Source organism: Dendronephthya gigantea, unplaced genomic scaffold (genome assembly GCF_004324835.1).
Source record: "Dendronephthya gigantea isolate DGI-Jeju-01 unplaced genomic scaffold, DenGig_1.0 000199F, whole genome shotgun sequence".
NCBI classification, from domain to species: Eukaryota; Metazoa; Cnidaria; class Anthozoa; order Malacalcyonacea; family Nephtheidae; genus Dendronephthya; species Dendronephthya gigantea.
This window is the reverse complement of record NW_021163209.1, coordinates 91,177-101,350: the sequence shown is the minus strand read 5'-3', so window position 1 is coordinate 101,350 and position 10,174 is coordinate 91,177. Positions and strand designations below refer to the sequence as shown.

At 36.9% G+C, this 10,174-nt stretch overlaps 1 long non-coding RNA gene across 1 annotated transcript; it reads right to left on the bottom strand.

Moving 5' to 3' along the window:
• Positions 1 to 2,159: 2,159 nt before the first annotated feature.
• LOC114539302 lies at positions 2,160 to 4,410 on the bottom strand. Its single transcript, XR_003688867.1, has 4 exons — positions 4,351 to 4,410; positions 4,034 to 4,117; positions 3,387 to 3,537; positions 2,160 to 2,226 (listed from the first exon to the last, which is right to left on the bottom strand). It is a non-coding gene; the product is annotated as an uncharacterized LOC114539302 (long non-coding RNA).
• Positions 4,411 to 10,174: the final 5,764 nt, after the last annotated feature.

Below are 10,174 nucleotides of genomic sequence, written 5' to 3'. Positions count from 1 at the left end.
TGAATAATGTTATAGATTAATATTTATTATTACCTTACCTTTTGCGGATATAAATTCTTCCAGCGTAGACGCGTATACTACTCGAAACACTGAAATCTACAGGATCATTCATTTTTTGAATAGCACAAGAGTAATTAAACATTTGAAACAAACACTCTGAACACAAATTGACCTAGTCAGTAGTCAATAACAGTGGCGTAGCCAGCCCGACAATTTAGTCATGCTATGGTAATATTTTGGTATCCATTGACTGTGAAAACAATGAATTTCTAAGGAAATGAATAATGATAATAACATAAAATTTGCATAGCATGACTAAATCGTCAGGCTGGCTACACCACTGGTCAACAACAACCGAACGTTCATTACTTCAAACTCCCATACATAGGACACTACTTTCAAATTACTGGGGCCGCTTGTTCAAAAGCAGGTTAAATTTAACCTTATAGGTTAGTGCTGAACCTGGGTTGAAATCCTTAACACTAGGTTAGTTAAACCTGGGTTAAAACTGTGTTGTTCAAAGCAGGGTTAGCGTTAACCCTGGGTTAAAATCATGAAAAAAATTAACCCTGCTAGCTAGGTGGTTTAACTTTTTAATCCTGGGTTAAATTCGATTCAAAATGGATGAATAAGGAGCGGAAACACGTAAATACGGATGATTCTTTATGAATTAAACAATTTTGAAAGGTTTTACGAAGAGTTTCGGACGGCAAAGAATTATTTAGGTTTGACTTCGTTCTGTTTCAGGCTTTCAGCTAATGCATTGATTTATATACCTTCGCTTCAATGCAATGAATACATGATAAATACACACAACCGTGCAAATTGAAACATCGTAATCGAAATATTTGTTTCGGATGCCATTGTATCAGGTATCTTAGCTCATTGTATTTCAAACGTTCAAACGAAGTGAAATTCTAAAATGGATAGTTTATAATTTGCTTTATTTTATTTCACATCGTCTAACATACAAAATGGTCTTGTAACATACAAAATTTTTGACGCTCGTTTATCGACCATCGAAAGCGTTCTTATATCCAATTTAGTCCTTAAAATACATTTAATCCTAGGTTAAATATTTTAACCCTGGGTTAACTAACCGTGCCACAAACCCTGCTTTGAACAACACAGTTTAAACCCAGGTTTAACTAACCTATGGTTTTAACCCAGGTTTAGCACTAACCCAGGCTTAAATTTAACCTGCTTTTGAACAACCGGACCTAGGCCTAGACCTGGCCTGAATCAGGTCTAGGACAAGTCCAGGTAATACGTGCTACGTTCACACTGTCTTCCTTATTGATGAAATCAGTTATAATTTTTGTCTACTATATCGTGTTGTTATAATTATTATGCATGTCTTGTATTCTGTTATGCTGTCAATCATTGTTGCAAATAATTATGTTATTCATTGAGTATCGCCTCGCCTGTATCATATTTCTACTTTATATATTTCACAATGTAAATAACGAATTTTATTCGCACTGAAGATGGCTTATAGTTGTTAAAGTCGAAACATGTTTGCTATTAAAAATGTTGTAGTTTATTTCAAATGCTTAATTATCCTTCATTTTCATCTTACATTTATAGAGAATCTACATAACGATTAGCCTTTTTCCAAAATCGATTAGAAAATTATAAATACTTCTTGAAACATACCTAAAATACGATCGAAGCAGTATTCGAATCTGTTCATTTTCTAGTCTCATTGACTAGTAACGTAAAAAGCTGGCAATTTTCAAGCTGATTTGCATATGCAAATTCGCTGTAGATAATTCCACTGCCATGCATAGTATGACAGGACTGTGTAGAAGACGTTTTTAATTGAAATATTAGATGACGAAATGTATTCAACGGAAGCACAGACGCAAAATGTATTAGTTAAACCATGCAGGCTAAAATTTAAGATTGGTATAGCCATTTTGAAAAAAGTAAATGTTAAACTTAAACGTCGAAATGTGTACTATTGATTGATAATTGATTAGAATGCAGAAAACTGTAAGATAGTAAAATAAATCAACAGACGAACGTTAGGGCTTCCCGTACAAAGAACTTTATGAAGACGCAATGATCGCTCGATACATTCAGTTTTGAAAGCAGATTATTTTTATTTCACTTAAAAACTAATTTCTAATCTGCTAAAAAGGCTTCTAGAAGACTTTTTAAATTCATTTTCCTCGCACAATTGTAAGTCCTTGACAGCTGTTCGGATACCATACGGCAGGATGGCTGGAAGAAAGAAGATGTGTATTATCACATTTATATCGTTATTTCACAAGCGAACTATTTTTCTAAATCAGTTATCGTATAAGCTTAGATTTCGCTAGCTCAGGAAATTGGTGGTTTGGATTAAATTAATGAGGGCCAACTGCATGCTTGTATTTCTAGTACTAAAATGTACAACCAACATATACATATATAATTGTGCTTACGAATAGTTTTAATGCTACAATTTTTAGCGAAATATCAATTCCTTTTTAAACAGAATTCCTTTTTTTACTTTAAATTTTTTTAATTTTCAACTTAAAAATAAATGCTTTCCCAATCAAATTCAAACGGAGGTGTCATACATTTGTTGCTAAGTCCACATATCAACTAATTACAAAAAAAATTGCATGCTTTAAAATACAAAATCTACCCATGCATTTACCCGTTCAAAAACACCTTACAAGTTTCAAAATCGTATATTTTTTTGCTGACTATTTAGTATGTAATAACAAAATGTATAGCCTGAGTAGACAGACGTCCTTTCACTCCTGCCTGAGGAGGAGGTGGGGGGTGGGGCAACCAACATATGCATATACAACCAACCCTTGCATATATAGAAGATATATAAAACGAAACAAGCTCCAAATAACATCATCTTGCAAAGTCAAGATTTGAATTAAGAAACAAGATGAAAATTGTTCCCATGTTGCATGCTTGCAAACTTTTGCTAATGCTTTCTGTATGTAAAACTATCCAACAAGTAGCTCGAACAATCTTGGTCATTTTATAATGAACAATCATACTTCATTACAAAATATCGTCGGCAAAGCGTGGGCCTTGGAGCGTAGGTAGAAAAGCCTAGCTTGTTTTGGTGTGTGCACAATTTGCCATGACAAAGTAAAGTTGCAGTAGAGGACTGGTGATAGTAAAATGGACAATGCATTAAGTGGCTGTTTAGGGTACATAAGGAAAACGTTTTCGTAGCTAAAAAATTACATTGTGATTTGTGAATCACCATAATAAATACTTCACGAAACTAGTAAGTAGGAGAAATAAATATACCCAACTGAGCGGATTAAGTGAATTCGTAGCCTTACAAACGGACGTTTTCCGACACATGCATACACCCTCAAGCCGTCAGTGCTCAAATTGAGAGTTGGTGAAAAAGAGAGTATTCTTACCAACAACATGTTTGCGAAGAAGGACATTTGTTACATTGCGATGTGCATGGGAAACCACCATAAGTTCCACACGGTTTGGTCATTCCGAAACTGCAGGATATTATGTTGTCTGGATGGCAGGAATGACTTTCTAGCGTTTCAGTCTGTGGACCTGCGATTAAGAAGTTATATATATCAGTACAATCCAACAAGTGTAATCTCATAAAATCAAAAATTTTTTCGTTTCGCCAAAGATTTTTAAACGGGGGTGATCAGGGAAGGCTCTATTAATTGACACGAAAAACAACGACAAACGTTTTATGCTAGTAAAAGAGTAATATGTGATTTGTTTAATCGTTCTTAGCCGAAACAAGAAATTAGGAATTTTATTTTGTCAAAATGTATTTGGCAAACTTTCCTTTATTAGAAAACTTGGCAATGCATGATTGTCTAAATGTGTTTGTACGAAAACAACGCATCATTACGCATGCATGCATGATATAAATTTGTCATAAAATTTGAGGAATCTAAGCTATACTTAACGCATTCGATTGATTCATCTTACCCGCACTTCAAATTTAGTTGTAGTGGTAAAAGGAAATAGAGTCTTAGCCGCATACACCAGTTAATCGTAAAGGTAGCTACATATACAATAAATCGAAACTTACTTCTCTTCCCCAAAAGCCCAGCTTGAACGCCATAAATAACGGCCACCAAAAAGAAACATGCCTTAAAAGTGCAATCCATTTTCACTATATAAATATTAAAAAATAACACTATTGGCAAAAATATTACGATCAGTGATGTATACAGTTTAACAGGCATGTGGAAGCCTGTGGCAATGAAAAATAAGGTGGTATGGCCACCTTTTCTAAGGAAAATATCATGACGTTTGTTTTTTATGACATTTACTTCGGAGCGAAATTTCATTCAAGACTTGTATAGAGCTGCACGCAACTGCGCGGGTTATACTGAACCAACTTACCACAAAAAGTGTTCGCCTTGAATACGATGAGAATTACAGAACTCTACGACCAAACAAATTAAAGTTCGTTTGAAAATTAATTTTGGAAACGTTGAAATTTATACTCACGGTTGGAACGTTGCGAAATGTGATAAACACTATCCATAAGGTAAACACACTTTTCCACTTATGAAATTGAACATAAAAACCTCTCGAAAGTCATCGATGCTTGAACTCAAATCTCGCATGGCTAATTTTTGGATGGTTAACCAATTATGCGATCAACCAACCAAAACTAAGTGCGAACCAATTAGCCCTTCTCATGCACTATGACGTTTTCGGGGTACTTTCGATCTTCTCAAATGGATTTAAAAAATTATAAAAATATGAAAAGCATTTTTAGAATCAACAGACCATTTGAAGAATAAATTCAGCCCGAAATTAAAGACAGTCGCCGTTACGAGGTCTTGCACTTACGTTTTGAAAAAAGTAACTACCCCATGAATGGCGGCATATTCGTCATCGTGAGAAAGGCTAAGTAGCCTTGAATTTTCGGTGCGACTTCAACATTGGAGAGGTGACAAAAGCATCAGTTGTAGAAAAAATACGCCCAAGCGTTTGGGAACCGTCCTTAAAATGTCAGGAGCAACCGCATGGGGGAGGGGGAATTTTCATCGAGGTCTGTGTTACAGATCAGGCAAAAATTGCGTGCAAGAAGTCACTCCCTAAACGTCACTATAACACCTCATCACATAATTAAAAATTTGATAACTCAAGAGTAACAAGTGTGTGGTCAGAAGTCAGTTATGCATCAAAGCTCATATGTCTGAATTTCGCGCGGTAATTTAGTCATATTAGAGCAATATTTCAACCATGAGTATACACCGCGTGTTGATATTTATTAGGGAACTAGCCAATTTCTAAGTTTTTCAGCTTCTGTTCGATTTATATCTCTCGGTGTCTCGGTTTGAAAATTGTTTTACAGTTTTATAGAAACGGTTTTTCTTATTACCTGCTGGTCCTTTTATTATCTAACCAAAGGTATTTATTTAAGGTGTTTAATTAATATTATGCATGTTTAAGGCAATGTTACACGGTGCAATTTTTCTTGCAACTTGCAATGCAATTCTACTTTTAAGAGATGTAAATTAGTGAAGAGTCCTCAAACTGCAAGTGTAAGAAACGCTATGGAGTTTATTAAAGACAAAAGTTTGGTAGTTGAAAAATTTACATCTCTCAATTAAAAGAAGAATTGCATTCGGCAAGTTGCAGGAAAAATTGCACCGCGTGTAACATGTTTGTCCTTTAGTTATGACTGCGAAACGCATATAGATTTAAAAACTAAACGTTGAAGACACACCATGAAAAACCAATATTTTATTGAATCTACCGACATTGAATATAACAACATCTCAAGGTGTGAATTCACGGGAAAAAAAAAATTTCACCAACAAAGCGTAACTGATTCAATGGTTGATGTAACCTACGTCCTTTTTGATAACAGATAATAATATACTATCAACTAAACTAGTCAAAACTAGAATCTTTAGTAACATTATTGACGAGAGATCGGGCTGACAAATGTCGCAAAAAATTGCGTGCAAGAATTCATCTCCTCCGACATTGACATAAACACGCCACACATAAATTTGACAAGCCACATGCAAGTGTGTGGTCAGTTGTCAGTTATGCTTGAAGCTCGTATGTCTGACATCTGGTTTCCTTCATGCGAAGCAATTCAGTGAATTTCGCAGCGCGTTTGCCATATTAGAGCAATATAACTGTTCCAACCATTAATATAAAACTAGGGTCTCGCGCATATATTCAATGGAATCGCTGACACAATATGAAAAAGACGTTTACAACATGTATATATGAACAACTATTTGACGCTAATGAAGACCAACAACATAGGGGTGGAGTTTTTAAGAGCTAGATAGGGCTGACAATCTGTTAAAAAAATTGCGTGCAAGGATTCATCCCTCTTCGACGTTGATATAAACATGCGTCACAAGCGTGTGGTCAGCGCCAGAGTTATGCTTTACTCAAAGCTCGCATGGCTAATTTTTGGTTTCCTCTAACTCAGTGTGAAGTAATTCAGTGAATGTCGCAGCACGTTTGCCATCACTAGCGCGATATTAACGAAATTTTGTAGGGATTTTAAAGGAATCGCCACATGGGAATGTGCCATCGGGCTCTGAACAGTTTTCCTGTAGAGAGCTGTGAACCAATGTGTACTGGATATTTTTGTTGTGCCGAAAATAGACTAGGGGATTATCGGTGAAAATGGAAGATGTCTCGGGATTCTTCTGCAGGATATGAAAATTCCTAAGTAAGATATTCCTAACAGCAAAATTGAAGGGATGATGTGTTAGCACTAAGGGAGTAGAATTAATGCTAGGGGTGCTAGAGACAGAGTCTCTAAGGGTGTCTAAACGGGAAATGTCAGAGGCCTTAGATAAGGCAGTGTCAATAAATGGGAAAGGATAGCCGCGCCCAACAAAGAATGTTTTCATCTCCAGACATTTGGACTGGAAGTCATCATCTTCACTGCAAAGGCGGCGAAGACAAAGAGGATGAGGCGGCGGAGATGAAAACATTCTTTGTCGGGCGCGGCTATCCCTCCCCATTTGATCTTCTCACAATTCCTTCGTCTCCGCCGCCTTTGCTGTGAAGATGATGACTAAAAGTCCAAATGTCTAGAGGTGAAAACATTCTTGTCGGGCGCGGCTATCCCTCCCCACTTATTGACACTGCCTTATCTAAGGCCTTAGAGACTCTGTCTCTAGCACCCAGGCCCTAGCATTAATTCTACTCCCTTAGTTCTAACACATCATCCCTTTAATTTTGCTGTTAGGGATATCTTACTTAGGAATTTTATTTTCGGCACAACAAAAATATCCAGGACACATTGTTTCACAGCTCTCTACAGCAAAACTGTTCAGAGCCCAATGGCACATTCCCATGTGGCATTGGCCAATATGAAACATGCTCATTTACCGATTCCAGCACTGTTATTTCGGCTCCAAACTCACAGTTTTTCATCAGGCACCATTTCACATGTTTCTCCTCCAACCTCATTTATTGCATCTCATGCAACAAATGTGGTTTATTATATATCGGCGAAACTGGAAGATCTCTAAGGGTAAAGTTTTGTGAACATCGTAGGTCGGTTAACAACCACGATAACACAAAGCCTGTTGCCAGACACTTTACCTCTGGTAATCATTGTGTCACGGACATGAAAATTAGAGCCCTCTGCCCCATTTCCGGTACCAACGACAGCCGTAAACGACAAGAAATGCGACTCATCCACAGTCTTGGGACTCTGATCAGGCTTCCCTCATTGCGGGCTATTCTTAGCCAACAATCAGGCGTCTCTTTGGCAATGTAATGTATTCCAATTTGTTTTGATTTTTTGTTTTCTATTGGCCCATTTTTATCACGTGTTTTGCCCCCATACAAAACATGTATTCTCCCCTATTTATTTTCATACTAACTCTCCTGACGAAGGCCCTCAGGTCGAAACGTCGAGGAGTGTTTTGTCTATTTAGGCAGTTGTTATACCACATTTGCAGCTATTCCAAAAATATGTTCACATTCTTGATTCTTCATATCTGTGAGGTGTTGAAAAATGAAGGCGGAGGCGATTCTAGCATTACTTTCTAAAAATACATTGATACTACTGAGAATATAACCAGGGAATAAACTACAAACTGATGGGCGAAAAAGAATTACAAAGCATGCCATATCGTAAGGTAAAAAATTCGCTTAACTGATCTCGTGAATATGCAGGCGGTCACAAAACAAGTATTAGGACATTTTTTATCGTAGACCTACATGTATAACGTAAAGAGCAATTATATAGGGGGAATTGGAAAGTTTGAAGGAGCTAGGTTAGGCTGTCAGCCCTAGCTATATAGCTTTAATGAATCGAGAGCTACGCGAGTTATGAAAGTTTGCACTCTCAATTTTGTTCTCGAAGCACAAAAGATTTTAGTTTGTTGGAATTTAAAATCGTGTCTACTTCTAACCAGGACCGGGAGGTAAAAGCATGCTAAATTGCTAATGTCGTGTAATTCCCACTTTTCAGTCAATGACACAAACCCGCAGATTAAACCCGCGAGTATGCAAACAGTTACAGCTAACAAAACGACTAAACAACAATTTGATAGACCATATAGGATAGACGAAACCAATCGTTTAAGGCGAGATCAACAAGGGTGAAAATTTTTTCAGGAGATTGGAATAAAATGCAGATGTTGCGAAACTACGAGCAAGGATTCATCTCCTCCCAAAGTCACTATAAACAAGGGCGTCAATCCTGGGGGATTAGGAGGTGCATTTTAAGTAAAGGGAAAAATATCAAGTTGCCCCCCCCCTCCCATATTTGGAATATGATATATTTGGAATAAAGACGAAATATCACTGCTATTTCATCTGTACATCAAAACACAACATTTCTATCTTCATAAACACAACATGTCTTTTTGGAAATTTTCTGCTTGCCGTGTTGCAACCACTGGTTGCAACTTACACCACTTATGTAAATTCTACCCAAGCCAAGGGCCTAATTCCACAGGCGCTTTTCCTTCGGCGAAATGCGAAGTATTTCGCCTGTTTCTTTTGAATTTTGACCACTTGAATGAATTAATTCTGCTTCATTGCTCACAATTCAAAAGAACCAGGAAACAATTCGCATTTCGCTTGAAGATTTAGCCCGTGGAAATAGGGCTCAAGCTATAATGAGATTCGCCAACTGAGAGGTTTGTTTTGCTAATGGTTATAGTCGTATTAAGTTCATAATTTTTCGTATCTTACCACTTTCAAACGCATGTGAAAGTAAGGGAAAAAATACTACAATATATTAGTAAAATATTAAAGCTACAAAATCCGTGTTTTGCATTGCACTGGATTGCCGTCAATATAACTGTAAGAACTTATCTCATTTCTCTCATATACTCTTGCATGCATGCATGGCCTTATTTTACCCGTGATGAAAATGACTTGTTCTCGAATTTTTGCTTGTGGGAAATAACGCAACTTATAAAATTTGAAATTTGCCAGAGAATGGGGGGGCATGTCGGAGGTCAATATGCTTGAGTTGTGATCAACGTGTCTGTGAATTGTTAATAAAAATTATCCTTTGGTAAAAACTAAGTTTACAGTCATCATGCGTAAAAATGTTTACGTTAAATATTTAGAAACTTGTGGCTCCCAACAGGATATGGATTATCAGGTAGGACTAGTAAGAATCAAGCGCGGGTAAAGTATTAGTATTAAAAAATAACCAAGAGTAAAACCACTTTAGATATTGCTGACAAAACAAAAGTGCATAAGCCCTTTTGCAGCAGTTAAAAGATTTGTACTAAATCCTTGTAAAATTAAGGGTCAAAATTATCAGGCATTTACACAGTCAGCAACGAGTATGATTTTCAGCGTTGCATTAAGCCTCATAGTGTCACTGACGTTTGACGATGGTTATTGTCGGTGATCACTGATGAATTAAGTGCTTATTTTTAATAAATTTTCTTCGTAACCGACACTAAATGCATGCATATTATCGGAAGTGTAACTAGAGATTATTTTCCTGTCCTCAAATTTTCCCAAAATGTACACGTCATGCGTGGACACGCCACGACACTTGCTGCATGGACTGATGGCTGCCTGCCCATCTTTCATCTATGTAATCGACCACAAACACAATACGTCGCCGAGTGTCACTGACGAACCATGCTTTTACACACGCAACTCCGGAATTTCCTTTTCTGCGTCCGAAACACGATTTTTGTTTTTCGGAATAATCAATTTCATTTTGTCCAGGAGCATATAATTATATGCATGT